Source organism: Mustela nivalis (assembly GCF_964662115.1).
Source record: "Mustela nivalis genome assembly, chromosome: 12".
Classification (NCBI taxonomy): domain Eukaryota; kingdom Metazoa; phylum Chordata; class Mammalia; order Carnivora; family Mustelidae; genus Mustela; species Mustela nivalis.
The window spans coordinates 9,388,755-9,408,046 of NC_139031.1; positions in this window are offsets into that span (position 1 = coordinate 9,388,755).

Consider the following 19,292-nt stretch of genomic DNA (forward strand, 5'->3'; position numbering starts at 1 on the left):
TGGTAATTTCACAAACTAGAACATTTAATTATTTCTAGTACTGAAAAAACACTTCCCTTTACCATAATCTCAGGTTTTAAGAGTTGCTAGAATCACTTGGATTTCTTCTATATAATGGACCTTAGGAAAAAAATTGATTAAATACACTGTTAGTACATTTTGCATGATTCTGCTATTTTATTACTTTTTATAAATGTGGGATTTAAACCTTATTTGAAAATCACTTTGTTTAGTGAATAAAGGAGAGGCAAAACCACAATGTTTTTCTTCTCCATTCTCTTTGACAACAGTGCTGAGTTTTTATTAAACACTACGTATACTTATGTCAAAAAGATGCATCTTTAATACTATGCTACCTACCATTTGTCATTTATCTTACTGCATTAAAAAGAATTGTAAAGCATATAATCAACTTTTCTTTTGATGTTCTCAAGCATCAAATAATTTGTTTTTTTTAAATCTTAGACACCAGGTTTACACACTTCACAGCACTCACCAAAGCACATACCCTCCCCAATGTCCATAATCCCACCCCCTTCTCCCAACCCCCCTCCCCCCAGCAACCCTCAGTTTGTTTTGTGAGATTAAGAGTCACTTATGGTGATTCACAGACCTGTACCCCTGGAGATAAAAATATATGTTTATAAAAAATTAAAATCTTAGACACAACTGGTATGTATTTTTGATATTTTTTATTCATTTTCATTGTATACATATCCCCCATCCTATACTTTTGAATTTTTTTTTTCTCCACACCCATGTTTGTCAACTAATCCCCTATGCTGCTCACCTCTCCACTTCTGATCTTCTTTGAAGAGCACTTTTGGAAGAAGACCAGAACACTCCAGTCCTAAACCGTGAATAATTCATCTTATACAACTTTGGCCTGACCTTCCCTGGCTCCCAGAGACTCTGCCATTCAGCTCTCATTGATTTTATGGTGAAAACTGAGGCCACATACACACTCTTCTTCACATCCAAGAATCAATGTCCCTCCACTTATATAACTTCCAGGCTCAGAGAAAGTATAGAACTCTTATTATATTCATGGACTTAGAGAGATAAAGGGAGACTTGGAGGTCATTGAGTCTAAGCCTTTTCATTTTGCCGTCGATGAACTAAGGTCAAGAAAGGTGTATCCAGGAAACCCAAAGACCCAGGGATGTCTACTCCCTTATCCTTTTAATTCATTCTTTTTTAACATTAAAAAAAAAAAACCCTATTATTTACTTCTGTTGTGTCCTGTTTTGCAAGATGCTGCTTTGTCAAAAATGTCTTCTCTTCTGGGGCACCTGGGTGGCACAGTTAGTTAAGCATCCAACTCCTGGTGTCAGATCAGGACCTGATCTCAGGATCCTGGCCTCAGGGTCATGAGGTCAAGCCTTGAGTTGGGCTCCGCACTCAGCACGGAGGCTGCTTAAGATTCTCTTTCCCTCTGTCTCCGTCCCACTCCCCTCTCAAATAAATAAATAAATCTTTTAAAAAATCTCTCTTTAATATATTCTCAGTGAATTCCATCGAACTGGAAACTTTTGTTCACTCCATCTGTCACTGTATCAATCATAAATGCATTAAATTATGAGCAAGGTGAAAGTACTTTTCTTACATTTCAGATTTCTAAATTTAGAGCTGTGGGGGGCTCTCACTTTGGTTCAGCAGCTCAAGGATGTCAGGACTGGCTTATTTGCAGTGATGCAACCTCTTCTTCCTAGTGGCAAGATGACAGCTTAGCCTCCAGCATCACAGGTCCTCAAGGCAAGAGGAAGGGCTAAAGACACAGTACCAGTCATATTTGCACCTTGTACCAGAAAGCAAAATTTTCCTCCCAAGTCCATTCAAACACCATCCATTTGTATCTTGAACAGAAATATACCGTGTGGTACTCCTAAATGCAAGTGAGGCTGGGAACTGTAGTGGGTTTTGTTTTATGATGTTTTTTTTTTAAGTAAGTGTGCACATGGCTGCTCTTAACAAAATTGAGGTTTTGTCGGTAGGGAAGATAGAGACTGTATAACAGGTGGGCAATTCACAATAGCCTCCGGTATTCTGGTACCACAAGAATAGAATCCACCTTCCTTCTCGTGGCCTTCGAAGTGAGGGCCTTGATTCATCTGCACCTGTGCCCTCTTCAGCTGTATTTTGAACCTCTTTGGCCCTCACTACTGAATTCTACCTAACAAGCCTTCTTTCAGTGTCTTTAGTGGGCCAGCTTTTCTCCTCGGGGCTTCCTCTGTCTGGCATGCTCTACGCTCTACCCTGCTCTTCCCATAGCTGGTTCATTCTTACCCTCCGTCTTCTAGAAACTCTGGGCTCCTGGTGGAACATTATCTTCTTGGAGAAGCTTTCCTTGATCATGCTACTCCACGAACTTCTCCCCCCATTCTTCTCTGTCAGCAGTTAGGGATTTTTTTCTTGAGAGCACTTACTACAGTTTGAAAATAATCTCCTCTATTTTGTTCATGTTTGTTTTTACTTGTCTACTCGGCTGCTGGTGTTACTGATTTACTCCATTTACCATTCAGCAGAAGTTTGTCAAGCAGCAGTTATACGGCAAGCTCTATCCTAGGTGCTAAACGCAGCAATAAGTAAGATAAAAAGACCCTGACTTCGTAAGGTTCACATTTTAGTGGGACAGACAGCGATCACTCTGGATCTTCTTTCACCATCCTGGCTGATGTCCAGTAAATATTTCTCAAATGATTAATAAACAAGGATTACTTGCCAGAAACTATACGTACACTGAGGCTATCACCCTTATTCTTTGGGAGTATACCACCTACTCATGGTTTTATTTTTAAATAGCTAGAATAGTTTTTGGCTTAAACAATCTACCACAATCACTCTTATGAATTATCATTGAAGACTAGTCTCTGCAAAAATTGCTCAAATTAAAGTTGAGTAATTTTATTAAGAACAATCTGAATAATTGAAGTAACTTACAAGTTGTTTAAAATTAATTAGACAAGAGGTTTAATGAGGAGGTTGGAATTGATGGTATCTAAGTTCTATCATACTTGTTAACCTCAAGCCGAGGGATGATGAAAGGTGGAGACGGTAGGGTAAACTATGATCATTTCAGTGATAAAAAGATCAAGAAGTAAGGGGCACCCAGTGGCTCAGTGGGTTGAGTATCTGACTCTTGATTTTGGCTCAGGTCATGATCTCAGGGTCCTGGGATCGAGCTCCGTGTTGGGCTCCCTCCTTAGAGGTGAGTCTGCTTGAGTCTCCCCTTACCCCTCCCCCTGCCCACACACATTCTCGCTCTCTCTAAAATAAATAAATGTTTAAAAAACATCTTAAAAAAGAGGTAATAGCAAAGGTTTTAGTATCTAACCACTAGTAATTTAATGAGTCCAGGGAAGAAAATATGGGTCACTTGTGTCTCTAGCCCCTTTTGTCTCCTAGGGAAACTTTGTTACCATTAGATTTATTAAGGAAACCAAAAATGAAATTATGTGTATTAGTAACAGCTCTTGTGCCTAGAATAATGAAGGTATGTGTACGGTGCTTCAGGATAGCTGATGATAATGTTATCACCCAAATAAATGTGGTTGTTCCAAAGGGGGAATTATGGGTTCTGAAATACCAATCATAACCTGGAGGCTAACAAAAAGTTTCTCAACACTCCTAACTACTCAACAGGTGTCTGAAGAAGGAAACACACCTCATACTGAATTACAGGTTTATTATCAAGGCCACGCCCCTGTTTCTCCATCTGTAAATTAAGAATAGTAGTACAGAGATTGCAAGAGTGTTGTAATTGACAAAGAGAAAGAGTTTTGCATCCAGCAGACTGCTAAACATGGATTGTTGTTACAAACGTTCACATGAAGCAAATATAACAATATATAAACTCATTGTTTATATGTAACAATATATATCTTACTATATTGTTATATATGCATCTTACATATATGTATGTTATATATAAAACATATATATTTATATATATAAAATAGCAAATTCTTATTTAGCCGTTTGTACTATGCAAAGTTTTTTCTTTTTCTAATGAATATATTATTACTTTAACCCATTAAAAAACATATATACATACAGTTGACTTTTGAACAACATAGGGTTTCTGGGTACCAACTCTTCCCCTTACCTCATGCAGTCAAAAAACTGTGTATGCTTTTTAACTCCCCAAAATCCTGTCTACTAATAACGTATTGACTGAAAGCCTTACAAATAACACAAACATTTAATTGACACTTCATTTTGTATGTTATATGTATTATATACTATATTCTTACAGTAAAGTAAGCTATAAAAGAGGAAATTTTAAGAAAATCATAAGGAAGAGAAAATACATTGATAGTACTCTACTGTATTTATAAAAGAAAAAACAAAACTCATGTATAAATGGACCCATGTAGTTTACATTTGCATTGTTCAAGGGTCAACTCTATTACCCAAGAAAATTGTTTGATCCTCTTACTGAATTCGACTAGAATTTTGCAGCTAATCATATCCTGGTCTTTTATTGTTATTGAATTTATCCTTTGATTAGTTCAACTAAGTTTACCCCTAAAAAGAAGAATGTAAATTTTGTTTGTTTCCGAGGCATCAAATGCTCTTTCTCATATTCACCTGAACAATTAAATAGAATAACTAAAATACATGAAAAATTAAATAATAATGCAGGGCCACTTGGTTCAACTGAACTAAAAGCTGCATTTGCAGTCAAATGCTCTACCACTGAGCTATACCCCCTAAAAGCTGCATTTGGATAAAACAAGATCTTATGCTTGTTTTTGTTCACTACAGTAGGTGCTAAATAAATGCTGAAAATTTTGACTAGTTAGTTGATAAAAATAAGATTTTCTTATACTCACAGAAGAGTATTTCATTCAGTCCATATGGTTTTCAACTACAAATATTCTTACATGATTTATGTGGTCTCATTTGTACATACTTCCTGTTAATGGAATCAGATATTTTAAGGTATTTCTTATTCAACTGTATATTGAATATCTATTTTGTGTTTAGCTCCAAGTAGCAAGAGCAGTGCAGTTTTTTTCATTCCTTGGACCATTGCCAAAATTGTCAATAAGAACATGTGAACCACCAATAAATGAAAAACAGTAAATTTACACAATCGGGCCTTCTAAGATAGTCGCATTCTGTGCCACAGAAATTCTTGCTTCAGGGAGTTTGGGTTCTACCACATCATGTAACCTTGTAAAAGATGTGTTCATAATAGAGAAATTCTGTCCAGTAGACATGCTTTCAGAATGAGTAATTCAGTCAGACATGTCTCTACAAATCTTTTTTCTGTTGGTTTTTTTTTTTTAAAAAGGAGGAGAAGAAGAGGTGTCTGTAACCACCAGAAATAGCATGTACCAATCCAAAGAAAGATTTCAAAATTTGCAGAAAATTCTGAGGATCATCAATTCTATAATTTCAACCACATACACTGAATTTTAAGTAGAAGTTTGATTTATTTTTGCTAGTATAAATGTATGAATGATAAGGCAGTGCTCTTTGAGATAAAATATGCTTTATCCCTGAAAATATATTCACATCTTTCATTCAGATTAGAGATAAATGCACACATCTGGGCCACTTTCCTTGTCATCAAGAGGAAAAGAGAAAAAGTATTTTTCTTCTTTATTATCTCTTAAATATATGTAGCTATTGATATATATATGTAGATAAACATATAAATATACATTTATGTGTCTCAGTGAATCCTGATACTTTGACTCTCTACTTACTGTTTTATTCTGTGATTTCTATCAACTTTCCGTCTGTAGGTTCTACTTGTTCACTAAGTAATGCGCCTTGCTGACTCTGCATACGCGCGAATGTTCAGTGTTGTTCTGTCCCCAGGTGTCAGTGTTCACTTGTTCATTTAAATCAAGCTTCTGCCAGCAGGGAGCCCGGACTACTGGGGGCGTGGTGGCTGCATGGACCCAGAGACTCTTATCAGAGTATTACTGATGGTAACATCTCAAGAAGCTACTACGGAATTTAGAAATACTCTTGTCCCAGACATTTGGTTTCACCCTGCTCCTTGAACAAAAGTGGACAAAGAAGTAATATCAAAATAACATTTCCCCCTTCTCGGTTCTGCCCACCCTATGTAGGCCTGGCATAGTCGTGGCCCATGCTAGTCAGGGCCCCTTCAATAGGGATGTAAGGAGGGTATTTTCCCCATTCTTTATTTTTTATAAAAATGTTTAACATGTAAATGTTATGTATACATATACATGATTATGTACAGGTACATAACATAATAATGTTATGTATACATCTACATAGTAAAATGATTACTACAGCAAAGCTAATAACATAACCATCTCCTGGTAGAGTAACTTTCTGTGTGTGTATGTGTTTGGTGAGAGCCCCTGAAATCTCCCCCTTTTTTTTTTAGTTTTTTAAATTTATTTTCAGCGTAACAGTATTCATTGTTTTTGCACCATACCCAGTGCTCCATGCAATCCGTGCCCTCTCCAATACCCACCACCTGGTTCCCCCAACCTCCCACCCCCTGCCCCCTCAAAACCCTCAGTGTGTTTTTCAGAGTCCATAGTCTCTCATGGTTCACCTCCCCTTCCAATTTCCCTCAACTCCTTCTCCTCTCCATCTCCACTTGTCCTCCATGCTATTTGTTATGCTCCACAAATAAGTGAAACCATATGATAATTGACTCTCTCTGCTTGACCTATTTCACTCAGCATAATCTCTTCTATTCCCATCCATGTTGGTACAAAAGTTGGGTATTCATCCTTTCTGATGGAGGCATAATACTCCATAGTGTATATGGACCACATCTTCCTTATCCATTCTTCTGTTGAAGGGCATGTTGGATCTTTCCACAGTTTGGCGACCGTGGCCATTGCTGCTCTAAACATTGGGGTACAGATGGCCCTTCTTTTCACTGCATCTGTATCTTTGGGGTAAATACCCAGTAGTGCAATTGCAGGGTCATAGGGAAGCTCTATTTTTAATTTCTTAAGGAATCTCCACACTGTTTTCCAAAGTGGCTGCACCAACATGCATTCCCAGCAACAGTGTAAGAGGGTTCCCTGAAAACTCTCTTAATGAATTTCCAGTCTATAATGTCATATTATACACTATTGTTATCAGGCTACATATTAGAGCTCTAGAACTTATCCTACATAACTGCTGTTTCTACCCTTTGACCAACACTATCTCCTCTGTCCCTCCTTCCCCAACCCTGGTAGCCCTGCTCTACTCTCTGCTCCTATGAATGAGCCTTTCTTTAGATTCCATGTGTATGTGAGATCCCACAGTATTTTCTTTCTGCTTCTGTCTTACCTTCCTTAGCATCATGTCCTCCGCATTCATCCCTGTGGTCACAAACGGCAGTCTGTGTAGGCAACAGAATATTATTGAGCCTTTATTTTTACTTTTTTTTATTTTTTTTTAAGATTTTATTTATTTATTTGAGAGAGAGAGAGATCACAAGTAGGTAGAGAGGCAGGCAGAGAGAGAGGAAGGGAAGCAGGCTCCTTGCTGAGCAGAGAGCCCGATACGGGACTCGATCCCAGGACCCTGAGATCATGACCTGAGCCGAAGGCAGCAGCTTAACCCACTGAGCCACCCAGGCGCCCTTATTGAGCCTTTAGAAAGGAGACTTTTTTAATACAAAAAGGACTGTAGACTTAGTCTCACCAGAATTACTGGGCTTATATATGACAAATAAATCAATCTGAAAGGCTTGCCTAGATGCTTTCTTCTTTCCAGAAATATTTGTCATCCTTAGCCTAATTTGTGGATGCACATGTGAAAATATGAGATGGAATGATATGGAACCATTGAGCCTTTCTTCCAAGACATTAAAAAAAAAAATCAGAGTGACATATCAGATATCTTCACTATATTCAGACAGTGCTGAATGCAATCAATATCAAAAGATAGTTTTTTTTACTCTGTCGATGATATTTCTTGAAAACCAAAGACATCTGTTATCTAGTACAATCTTCCATCAGAATAAGTTTTAATGATCTACAACTTGAAAATCAGAAAATTTTTATAGTAGTTAAGCTTGGAGGCCTTTTATAGTTTCCTTGTCCTAAGGAAACCAAAGAAAGGTTAGCTTCATAATTCACTTACATAGTTTAATTTCTTGCATTCTCATTCCTTCTGCCTACGTGCACCACCACAAATATACACAAAATCCTTAACTTTTGCTGAATAGGTAGGTTTTTTTTTTTTCATATTGAGACTATTCTATAAGCCCATAATCACAGATTCTATTTTTCTTTGTGCTCTTTCTTTGCAATTCCTCAAGATGGTATTTGATGCAGAAGGTGGTACCAGAATGCTTTGCTCTTACCAGTTGGTGAATTAAATTGCCTCATTTAAAGTAATTCAAAAGAGGAGAAATTACATGGAACAGTGTAAGCTGAAGATCTGAGCATGAAGGAAGATCCTAGAATTTTAGGGTTAACTATAGGACCTAGAGGAAATCTCTTTAGCTGTCTGGATCTGTGCCTACTTTAATAAAATATGGCAGCTTTGAAAAGTGTTTTTATAAACTCTAAGAACTCTAATACTCATGTACCACCTAACATGCTGAAAATATTGAAGGTGCTATGAAAGTTATAGCAAAATATAATAATGGTATTTTCCTTCAGCATTCTTAGATATTGTATGTGTGTGTGCACGTGCACATGTGTGTGCAGTAAAAACATAAAATAAAACAAAAAATCTAGCACCCTAACAAATTTTAAGTGTACAGTACAGTATTGTCTTATATGCAGATTATTTAACAGCAGATCCCTAGAATTTTCCCATCTTGCATAAGTGAAACTCTGTGGTCATTAAATCACAACTCGCCACTTCCTCCTCCCTTTAATTTCTGGCAACCACTATTCTACCCTCTGTTTCCATGACTTTGACTGTAGACACTTCATTTAAGTAGAATCATGCAGTGTCTGTCCTTTTGTGTCTGTCCTTTTGTGACTGGCTTATTTCACCTAGCCAAGTCATCCATGTTTGTTTAGCATACAATAGGATTTCTTTCTTTTTAAACGATAACTAATATTCTAATGTATGTGTGTATGTACATTGTATGTGTGTCCATGTATATATGTAAACAATAACTAAATTTACTTATCCATTCCTACATCAAAGAATTCAGGTTGTTTCTACCTGTTGGCTTTTGTAAATAATGCTACAGTAAACATGAAAGTACACATAGTTCTCAAAGATCCCAGTATTGGCACGCCTGCGTGGAACAGTCAGTTGAGCAACGTGCTCTTGCTTTCAGCTCAGGTTTGATCTCATGCCCTGTGTTGAGCTCCACATTCAGCTTGAACTTTGCTTGAGATTCCCTCTCTCCCTCCCGCTCCTGCTTTGCTCTTCCCCTACCCACATGCACATGCTGCTCGCTCTCTCTCTCTCTCTCTCCTTTTCTCTCTCCCAAATAAATCTTTTTTAAAAAAAGATCTTGATATTAAGGGTGCCTGGGTGGCTCAGTGAGTTAAGCCTCTGCCTTTGTTCAGGTCATGATCCCAAAGTCCTGGGATGGAGTCCTGCATCAGGCTCTCTGCTCGGCAGGGAGACTGCTTCCTCCTCTCTCTCTCTCTCTCTGCCTACTTGTGATCTCTCTCTGTCAAATAAATAAGTAAAATCTTTAAAAAAAAAAAAAAAGATCTTGATATCAGTACCTTTGGAAAAATACTCAGTAGGAGATTGCTTGATCAAATGGTAGTTCTACTCTTAATTTATTTAGGAGCCTGCATACTGTTTTCCATAGTGGCTACACAAATTTACATAACTATCAACAGTGCACAGAAATTTTAACAACTTCACATCCTCGCCAACACTTGTAATTCTCTGGGGCTTTTTGTTTGTTTGTTTTTTAATGGCCACCCTAATGGGTATGAGACAGTATATCATTATGGTTTTAATTTATATTTCCCTGATAATTAGGGAAATTTTCATATACCTGTTGGCCATTTATATGGCAAACTTCTTTGGGAAACTGTTCATTTATGTCCTTTTCCATTTTAAAAATTGTGTTGTCTATTTTTTTGCTATTGAGTTGTAGGAGTTCCTTAAGTATTTTGGATATTAACACTGTCAGACACATGGCTTGCCAATATTTTCTTCCATTTCATAGGTTGCTTTTCTCACTTTGTCAATTGTATCCCTTGCTGTACAGAAGCCCTTTGATTTGATATAGTCCCACTTGCCAGCTCTAGCTTTCATTGCCTCTGTCTTCAGTGTCACATCTATGAAATCATTACCAAAACCAGTGTTTCCCCCATGTTTCCTTCTAGGAATTTTATGTGTTCAGATCTTATGTTTAAGGCTTTATTCTATTTTGAGTTGACTTTTAGAAATGGTATAATATGAGAGTCTAATTTCATTCTTTGTCTGTGGATATCGAGTTTTCCATGCACCATTTGTTGAAAACACTCCGTTATGTAGTCTTGACACACTTATCAAAGATAATTTGTCCTTTCTAGGCTCTCTATTCTTTTCCATTTTCCCGTGTATCTGTCTTTAGGCCAGTACCACACTGTTTTGATTATTCTAGCTTTATGATACTTTCTGAAGCCATAAATCAGTGTTCTTAAGTCTTAATTAGTGATAAAAGTTTACAAACAGCCAAAATAATAGATTAATATTAAATAATTCAAAGATTAAAATGAAAGGAAAAGAAAATGCTATAGAGATCAATAGATATTACTATTACTTGGTAAAACATTATAGAAAACATGGATCCTATGGTATGTAAAGAATTGTGTAAGTAAAACCCACTGCAGGCTCAAAGAGGACATCTTCACAGATGTTCAGAGGTGTATGCAAGAATTTCAGAAATTAGAGACAAAGGTGTTTCAGGAGAGGGAGACTTGGCCCCCTTTCATTGTGCACTTTAGAGCACATTTTTTATTAACACACTCCATTTAGTGCTAGTTCTTTTTTTTTTTTTAAGATGTATTTATTTTAGAGAAAGAGCAAGCAGGGGGAGGGGCAGAGGGCAATGGAGAGAAATCCTCAAGCAGACTCCCCGCTAGGTATGGAGCCTGATGTGGGGCTCTATCCCAGGACCCTGAGATCGTGACCTGAGCTGAAATCAAGAGCAGGCCACTTAACCCACTAAGCCACCCAGGTGTCGCAGTACTTGTTCTTTTCTCAGTGGTCTTTGCACACAGTCTGTGAATGGAAACCTCACTTTCCTCCTCATGGGCACGGCTTCAGCTGCAGTTCTTTGGAGTTGAGGCAGCTCTGTATTCCAAATCACTCACAAAGAAGTGATGCTGAATCCCTTGTTGTTCACTCTTTGCTTCTTATGTTCCCCTTTTCTTCCCAGTTCCTTAAAAGTACAAACTCTTCTAACACTCATTTCCCCCAGCTAGATCCCCTGAGAGGCCTCTTGGTTTTGTCATGGCATTAGTCTGTTAGTGCTGCTTGTTTACTCTCCTACGGTGGCTTAAAACAACAGACATCTTTTTCCTCACAGATTGTAGGCTAGAAGACCAAGATCAAGGTGTCACCAGGGTTGGTTTCCCCCGAGGCCTCTCTCCTTGGCTTGCAGATGGCGCCCTCACTGTGTCCTCACATGGCCTTTCCTCCGTGTGTGTGCATCCTTGTTCTCACTTCTTCTTCTAATAAGGACCCTCTACTCCCCCACTGGATTAGGGCCCAGGCTATGACCTCATTTAACCTTAATTGCCACCTTTAAGGCCCCAAATCCAAATATAGTCACACTAGGGATTCCTTCCTTCAACATATGAATTGGCAGGGGTGGGAGGGGTGGGAAGAATAATCCAGTCTGTCACCATCATATACTGCATCTTAGTCACTTCCTGTCATTTAAAGATGATTTTACCTCCTCATTTCTTGTCTTTCTCTCCTCCCCAGTAATAACCATTCCTGGTGTCTTAAATGTGTACTCACGTGACCTACCCACCATTTCTTCTCTCAGTTCCATGAGCATCTCACCTCCAGTCTGTTTTGCTTCAACCTGTCTATTCCCAGGGTGTGTCACAATCATGGTAAATCCACTCCTCCAAGAGATGAGTTTAAACATCGAGTTCTTTCATCAATGATTCCTGTGTTTCCAATTCACTGTTTCTGCTCTTGGATCTCAGAGTCATTCTCCCTGCCTGTCACCACTCTATCATCTTCCTTCTAAGAGAGTTTAGGTTCTGGTGTTCCCACAATCCGTCATCATATTTTTACCCTTTATAAACACTTTCAAATTTTTTTTTCATTTCTCTCCCTTCTTGTTATTTGTTTAAAATTGATTATATATAATTTTTTCTCTAGACTTCGAAATTAAAACCAGAACATTTATTGAGAAGTAAAATAACTGTAATTTATTTTTTCATTTTAAATTCATAACTATCTAGATTAATTAGGTATTCCATTTTCTGGATAGCCTTCCTTACATTAGTAAGATATTCCCCACATTTATAAAAATTGACCACATACCAAGTCATAAAATAATCTTCAGAAAAGTGAGTTTCTCTGCTCCAAGATAATTAAACTAGACATAATAATGAAAAGTTGAAGTACATAAAACTTACATTTGAAAATTGTGAAACACACTTTTAAATAATTCATTGAATCAAAAAATTAATAAAAACTTAAAAGTACAGCTGAGTAGTATTTTTAAATACTTTGCTTTATATTTCATACAGTGAAAATGTTTAAAGAGAACTATATAGAAGGACAAACACTCCCTGATTCCACTTACATGAGGGATACAAGGTAGTGCAGCTCATAGCAGTGGAGAATACAACAGCAGTTTCCTGGGGCTGGTGGGTGGGAGAAATAGGGAGCTATTGTTCAGTATGTCTAGTTTCAGCTATTCTAGGTGAGTAAACCCTAGAGATCTGTGTATAACATAGTATCTGTAGTCAATACAGTGTGGGTCCAAATTTAAAAGGTAGATCTCCTGTTAAGCATTTTTACCACACACACATACACACACACACACACACACACACACACACACACACACACACACACATTTTTTTACCAGAAATAAAATGTTTTTACCTCACCCCCCCAAAGAGGAGACTCTATACTATGTCTAGACTAGACTATGTCTAGTACTTAGATTGTGGTGATGGTACCACAGGTCTTGCATATGCCCAAATCCATCAGTGTGCACACTATATCCATGCAGTTCTTTATGTATCAGTTAACTGCTTTGAAGAAGAGAACTTTATGGTTTAAATAGTTATATTGTAGTGTAAGCAGGCCTTAAAACTAATTGGCTAAATTCTCCTTTTAGACATTCTTATCCTTGAGGGAAAAACAGTAAAAGAGGATAGAAGAAATAATAAATACAGGGTCAGAAATTAAAGAAATAGAAGCCAGTGATTCAATTTAAAAATAAAATCAAACTTAGTTCTTTTAAACAATTAATAAAATAGCAAATACTGTGTAAGTTTCAGTGAGAAGAAAAAAAGAGAAAGAAATCCCTACCTAAAAGGGAGACAGGGGCACCTGGGTGGCTCAATGGGTTAAGCCTCTCTGCCTTCGAGTCGGGTCATGATCTCAGGATCCTGAGTTCGAGTCCCACATTGGGTTCTAGTCCTACATTGGGCTCTCTGCTCAATGGGGAGCCTGCTTCCCCTTCTCTCTCTGCCTGCCTCTCCGCCTGCTTGTGACCTCTCTCTCTCTGTCAAATAAATAAATATCTTTAAAAAAAAAAGTTTAACAAGTGACAACTAAATTTTTTTAAAAAGGGGAGACAAAACTATAGACATCCAGAGATTAAAGAGACAAGACAGAGAGGAGTTTTGTTTCTGCTCTGGTGGTATAAATCTCTCTTTGTCCATTCCTTCTGTTGCTTTCAGCTATAAATTTTAAACAGAATCCAAAACAAACTACCTGAAAATTCTGAAAAGTAAAGAAAAACAGATTGTTCAAGATGGTCAAAACTTGGAGAAACGATTTGCATGGGGATGAATTTTGTGCGACTTTTCCATAAGAACAGGTAATAGCTATGGAGAGCGCTACCAAAACAGCTAATGGTCTAATAGAAACCCCACCATATTCTCATGATCAGAACCAAGGAAACCCTCTAATAACAAAAGAGAGAGGTAAAAGAAGCTATGTAAGGAAATGGACCCAGAAAAGAACGTTATCTAATTTTATATATGAACTTGTGCAAGTATAAGCCTAACTCTTGGGCAGCAAATGTGTAGGATGGACCAAAATGAGAAAAGTTAAAACTTAACGGAGATTTGAACACTACTTACGGAATGAGAGACATAATGCACTGTATAAACTTAACTATGGTTGCCTGCTAAAACAAAAGTTCAATATTATCTAGAGATTATAAGTAAATCCAGAATCTATACAACTAAACATTAAAAGCATCCAATAAAAAAATCCAAAATTACTTACCATGCAAATAATGAGGAAAAATAAAGCTGATTTTTAAGGAAAGACATAATCTACATGTGCAAATTTTAAGGTGATCCAGATCTTAAAATTATCAGGCAAAAAACTTTGAAGCAGCTATTATACGTATGTACCATGATGTAAAAGGGGAAAAAAGCACTTCAAATGTATCAGTGAAAGAAAATATTAGTAGAAAAATAGAAAAATTTAAAAACTAAATGGAAATTTTAGAACAAAAGAATAAAATCTGAAGCTGAGAACTTACTATATGCTCCCATTAGCAGAACAAACATGTTGGGTAAGGAGTAAACATGAAGATAAAACAAAAATACATATGTATATGAAGAAATAGAAAATATAGGACAAAGAAATATAGAAAGTCTGAGTTACCTCTAGGCAAATATCCATCATCTGATACACATGTGAGTGGGGTCCCAGAAGAAGAGGAGAAGGAGACTGGTAACTCCCAAAAAGGTGAAGAAATTATGGATTAAAACTCCCACAGTTTGGTGACAAACGTATATTTATAGATTCAAAAAACCCAGTGAACCCTAATCAGGATAAAATCAAAATTCCTAGAGACATCATAGTCAAGCTACTGAAATTAAAATGTTTCTAAAAAGTAAAACATTAAAGGTAGCAAGAAAACAACACATTCCATAAATGGTATAGGGGAAGAGACAATTTGAATTACTGTGGATTGCCACAGAAATCACAGAGGCCAGAAGACAATGGGGTAACATTTTTAAAGTGCTAAACAAACAAACAAACGAAAAATAAATAAATAAAGAGAAAAGCACTCCCAGCCCAGGATTCTGTATCCAGCAAAAATATTTTTTTTAGAAATGAAGGCAAAGTAAAGACATTTTTTTGGTGAAAGAAAACCAAAAGAATTTGTCATTAGCAGCTACCTGTTTTTCCCACTCTATATATGTATGACTGCTTATTAACTGGTGGGTAATGTTTATAGATGTAATAATATATATGAAAACTATAATAAAGTCAATTGGATCATGAGAATAAAGGAACCTATGTGGTTGCCAAGTTTTTACATCTTAAATGAGGCAGTACAGGATTAATGCTGAGTAAATGTACATGTTTACTTAAATTGTAATAGAATGCAAAAAATACTTAGCAAAAATATCCAGTATATAGGTTAAAATAGCATACCAAAATTATTCAAATCCAAGCAAAGGCAGAAAAATGGGAACAAGGGAAGGGAGAAAAAAAAAAAAAAAAACCAGAGAAGACAAATGGAAAATAAATAATGGTAGATAAATCTAACCATATAAAAATCCACTGTTTTTGGTCTAAGAATTTCCATTAAAGGGCAGAGATTGACGGAGTTTTTTGTTTGTTTGTTTGTTTTAAGATTTTATTTGTTTATTTGACAAACAGAGATCACAAGTAGACAGAGAGGCAGGCAGAGAGAGAGACAGGGAAGCAGGGCCCCCGCTGAGCAGAGAGCCCCATGTGGGACTCGATCCCAGGACCCTGGGATCATGACCTGAGCCAAAGGCAGCGGCTTAACCCACTGAGCCACCCAGGCACCCCCTTGACGGAGTTTTTAAAAAGCAAAACTCATTCGCAAGCTGCTGATGAAGGACAAATTTTAGTATGAAAATTCAAGTAAATTAAGAGCAAATCGAGAGTAAAAGATATACCATGCAAATCATGAACATAAGGCCAGAATAACTGCATTATTAAATGAAATGGACTTAATACAAAACGTACCACCAGATGCAAAGAGCAACATTCAGTAATCATAAGAGGTGTAAATGATGAGGAAATCACAAAAATTATAAATGTGTCCACCAACTAAAGAGCCCCAGATCACAGGGATGATAAAAACGAACAAACTAAAGAGAGAATTAGGCTATTTTACAAATATAGGAAAGGATTATGATATCACTCACTCAACAAATTAAGAGAAATGCAGCATAGGCATTCATTTCAAGTGAACATAGTATATTCACCAAGAGAGACCAAAAACAGAACTCCCTAAAATAGAACTTCAGACCCAGATGATTTTATTGGCTAATTGTATCAAATATCAAAGGGAAAGTTTGAAACTTTCTTTTAAAAAAAATATTTTTATTAGAGAGCAAGAGAGAGAGCATGAGCAAGGGGTAGGGGCAGAGGGAGAGGGATGAGCAGACTCCCCGCTGAGCGTCAAGAGCTCAATATGGGGCTGGTCCCAGGACCCCAAGATCATGACCTGAGCACAAGGCAGACACTTAACTGACTGAGCCAACAGGCCCCCCTCAAGGGAAAGTTTCATACAGACTTCCGTGGAAACATTTTTTTTTTAAGATTTTACGTATTTATTTGACAGAGAGAGAGAGATCACAAGTAGGCAGAGAGGCAGGCAGAGAGAGAAGGGGAAGCAGGCTCCCTGCTGAGCAGAGAGCTAGATGCAGGGCTCAGTTCCAGGACTGTGAGATCATGACCTGAGCTGAAAGCAGGGGCTTAACCCACTGAGCCACTCAGCACCCTCGTGGAACCATTTTAAAAGAGGAAAGAACATAAACTTAGTACCAAAAAACTATCAAAGATGTTACAAAACAAGAGTGTTGATAGTTAATAGACTGATAGCACTCATAAATATAGGTGATGAAAATCTTTAAATCCAATATTGAATAATAAATTATGACCAGATTTATTTGATCAAGACATAGTTGGTTAGGCATTCAAAAGCTACCAGTGAAATTCACCATGTTGACAGAATAAAGAAAAAACACCGATAAACATTTCTATAGATGCAGAAAAAGCATTGGACAAAATTCAGCAACAATTTATGATAAAAACAGAAACACTGGTGAAATTAGGATATAATAGGAAACTCTCTCACACTAAAAGAACCTATAGCTAACAGCATATGCAATGAGGAATGAGTTCATTCTTCCCTTCTAAAGTCAGGAACAAGAAAAAGATGGCCACTTGTGCAAATTCTATTTCACATAGTACTGGGAGGTTCTAGCCATCCTTATAAAGTAATGAACAAAAGGTACAAACATAAGGAGAGGAAGAAAGTAAACCTGTTGCTATTTTCAAATGATAGAATTATATATAGAGAAAATGCCAGAGAATTTTCAAAACATCTGTTAGTACTAATAAGAAAATTCAGCAAAAATCAATTCCTTTCTTATATGCTAGTAGCAAACAATTGAAAATAAAATTCAAAAAGTAATGCCATCGACACCATGAAACACTAAATATTAAATCTGATGAAAGTAGTCCAAGACTTTTATCCTGAAAATGACAAAACTTTGCTGGGAAATATAAATGGGACTAGACTAGGGAAATAGTTATCAAAGTTCATGGGCTGCAAAAGTTGAAATCATTAAAATGGCGTTTCTCTCCAGACTGATCTGTCGATTCAATGCAATCCCAATCAAAATCCTGATAGGCATGGTTTTTTTTTTTGGCTGGGGCCAGAGGGGTTGACAAGCATTACGTGCAGTATGAGGGGACTTTGGATATCAAAGGAAATGTTCATTGTTTTGATTAGGTGATAGTTTCCAGGATGTATACATAGTCAGAATTCATCTGTTGTACACTTGAAATACATACAGTTTATTGAAAATCCATGAGGCCTGAGGCGCCCGGGTGGCTCAGTGGGTTAAGCCTCTGCGTTCGGCTCAGGTCATGATCCCAGGGTCCTGGGATCGAGCCCCGCATCGGGCTCTCTGCTCAGCAGTGAGCCTGCTTCCTCCTCTCTCTGCCTGCTTATGATCCCTCTCTCTCTGTGTGTGTGTGTCAAATAAATAAATAAAATCTTAAAAGAAAAAATGCATGAGGCCTTATGTTACAAAAACAAAAATATAAAAGCAAGGAAATTTTGACCACCTAATGCCCATACATTTGAAAACTTAAAATAGGCAAATTCCTAGAAATCTATGAAATATAAAAACTAATATGAAAAAAATAGTCTGAATTTAAAGCTAACAATTATTGCATTTATTTGTTCAAAAATCAATCTTTTCTCAAAATATCAAAAGCCAGATAGTTTTGTGGATGACTTTGATCAAACCTGTAAGGAAAAGATCAAAGCCTTCCTTAAACTATTTTTGTTTGTTTGTTTCAAGTTTTTATTTGAATTCCAGTTAGTTAATATAGAGTGTAATATTAGTTTCAGGAGTAGAAGTTAGAAATTCATCCGTTCCGTATAACACTCAGTGCTCCCCACAAGTGTCTTCTTTAATGCCCATCACCCACTCAGCCCCTCCTCCTCTCCAGCAACCCTCAGTGTGTTCTCTAGAGGCAGGAATTTGTTTTATGGTTTGCCTCCTTTTTTTTCCAGACTCTTTAAAAGAATAGTGAAAGGGGGACCAGTACCCATCTAATCTGTGAGGCTAGTATAACCAAAACAGGAATATTAGACACAGACAATACAGAAAAGGAAAGATAAAAGCCAATGTCAATCTTGAACATGGTGCAGAATTCCTAAACACAATATCACAATATTAGCAAAATGAATTCAGCAGTATATAAAAATAAAATCTATAATGCCAAAATAAAGTTTAGGAATACCAGGATTGTTTAAAACCCAAAAGCCAAGGGGTGCTGGGTAGCTCAGTCAGTTGAACATCCAGCTCTTGATCTCGAGGTTGTGAGTTCAATCCTTGTACTGGGTTCCATGCTGGGTGTGAGACTACTTAAAACCCAACAAAACCAAAAATATGATTCAGAAAAGATCATGTTATTGGGGGGGTGTGGAAAATATATTATATGAAATTCAGTTATTTTTTTTCCTTAATTATCCAGTAAACATAGAAGAAAACCTTCTTTCTTTTTAATTATGTTCAGTTTAGCAGGATATAGTACACCATTAATTTTTGATATAGTATTCAACGATCCATTAGTTGTGTATAACAATGAGAGACTCTGGACTCTAGGAAACAAACTGAAGGTCACAGAAGAAAGCCTTCTTAACCAGATGAAAAGTG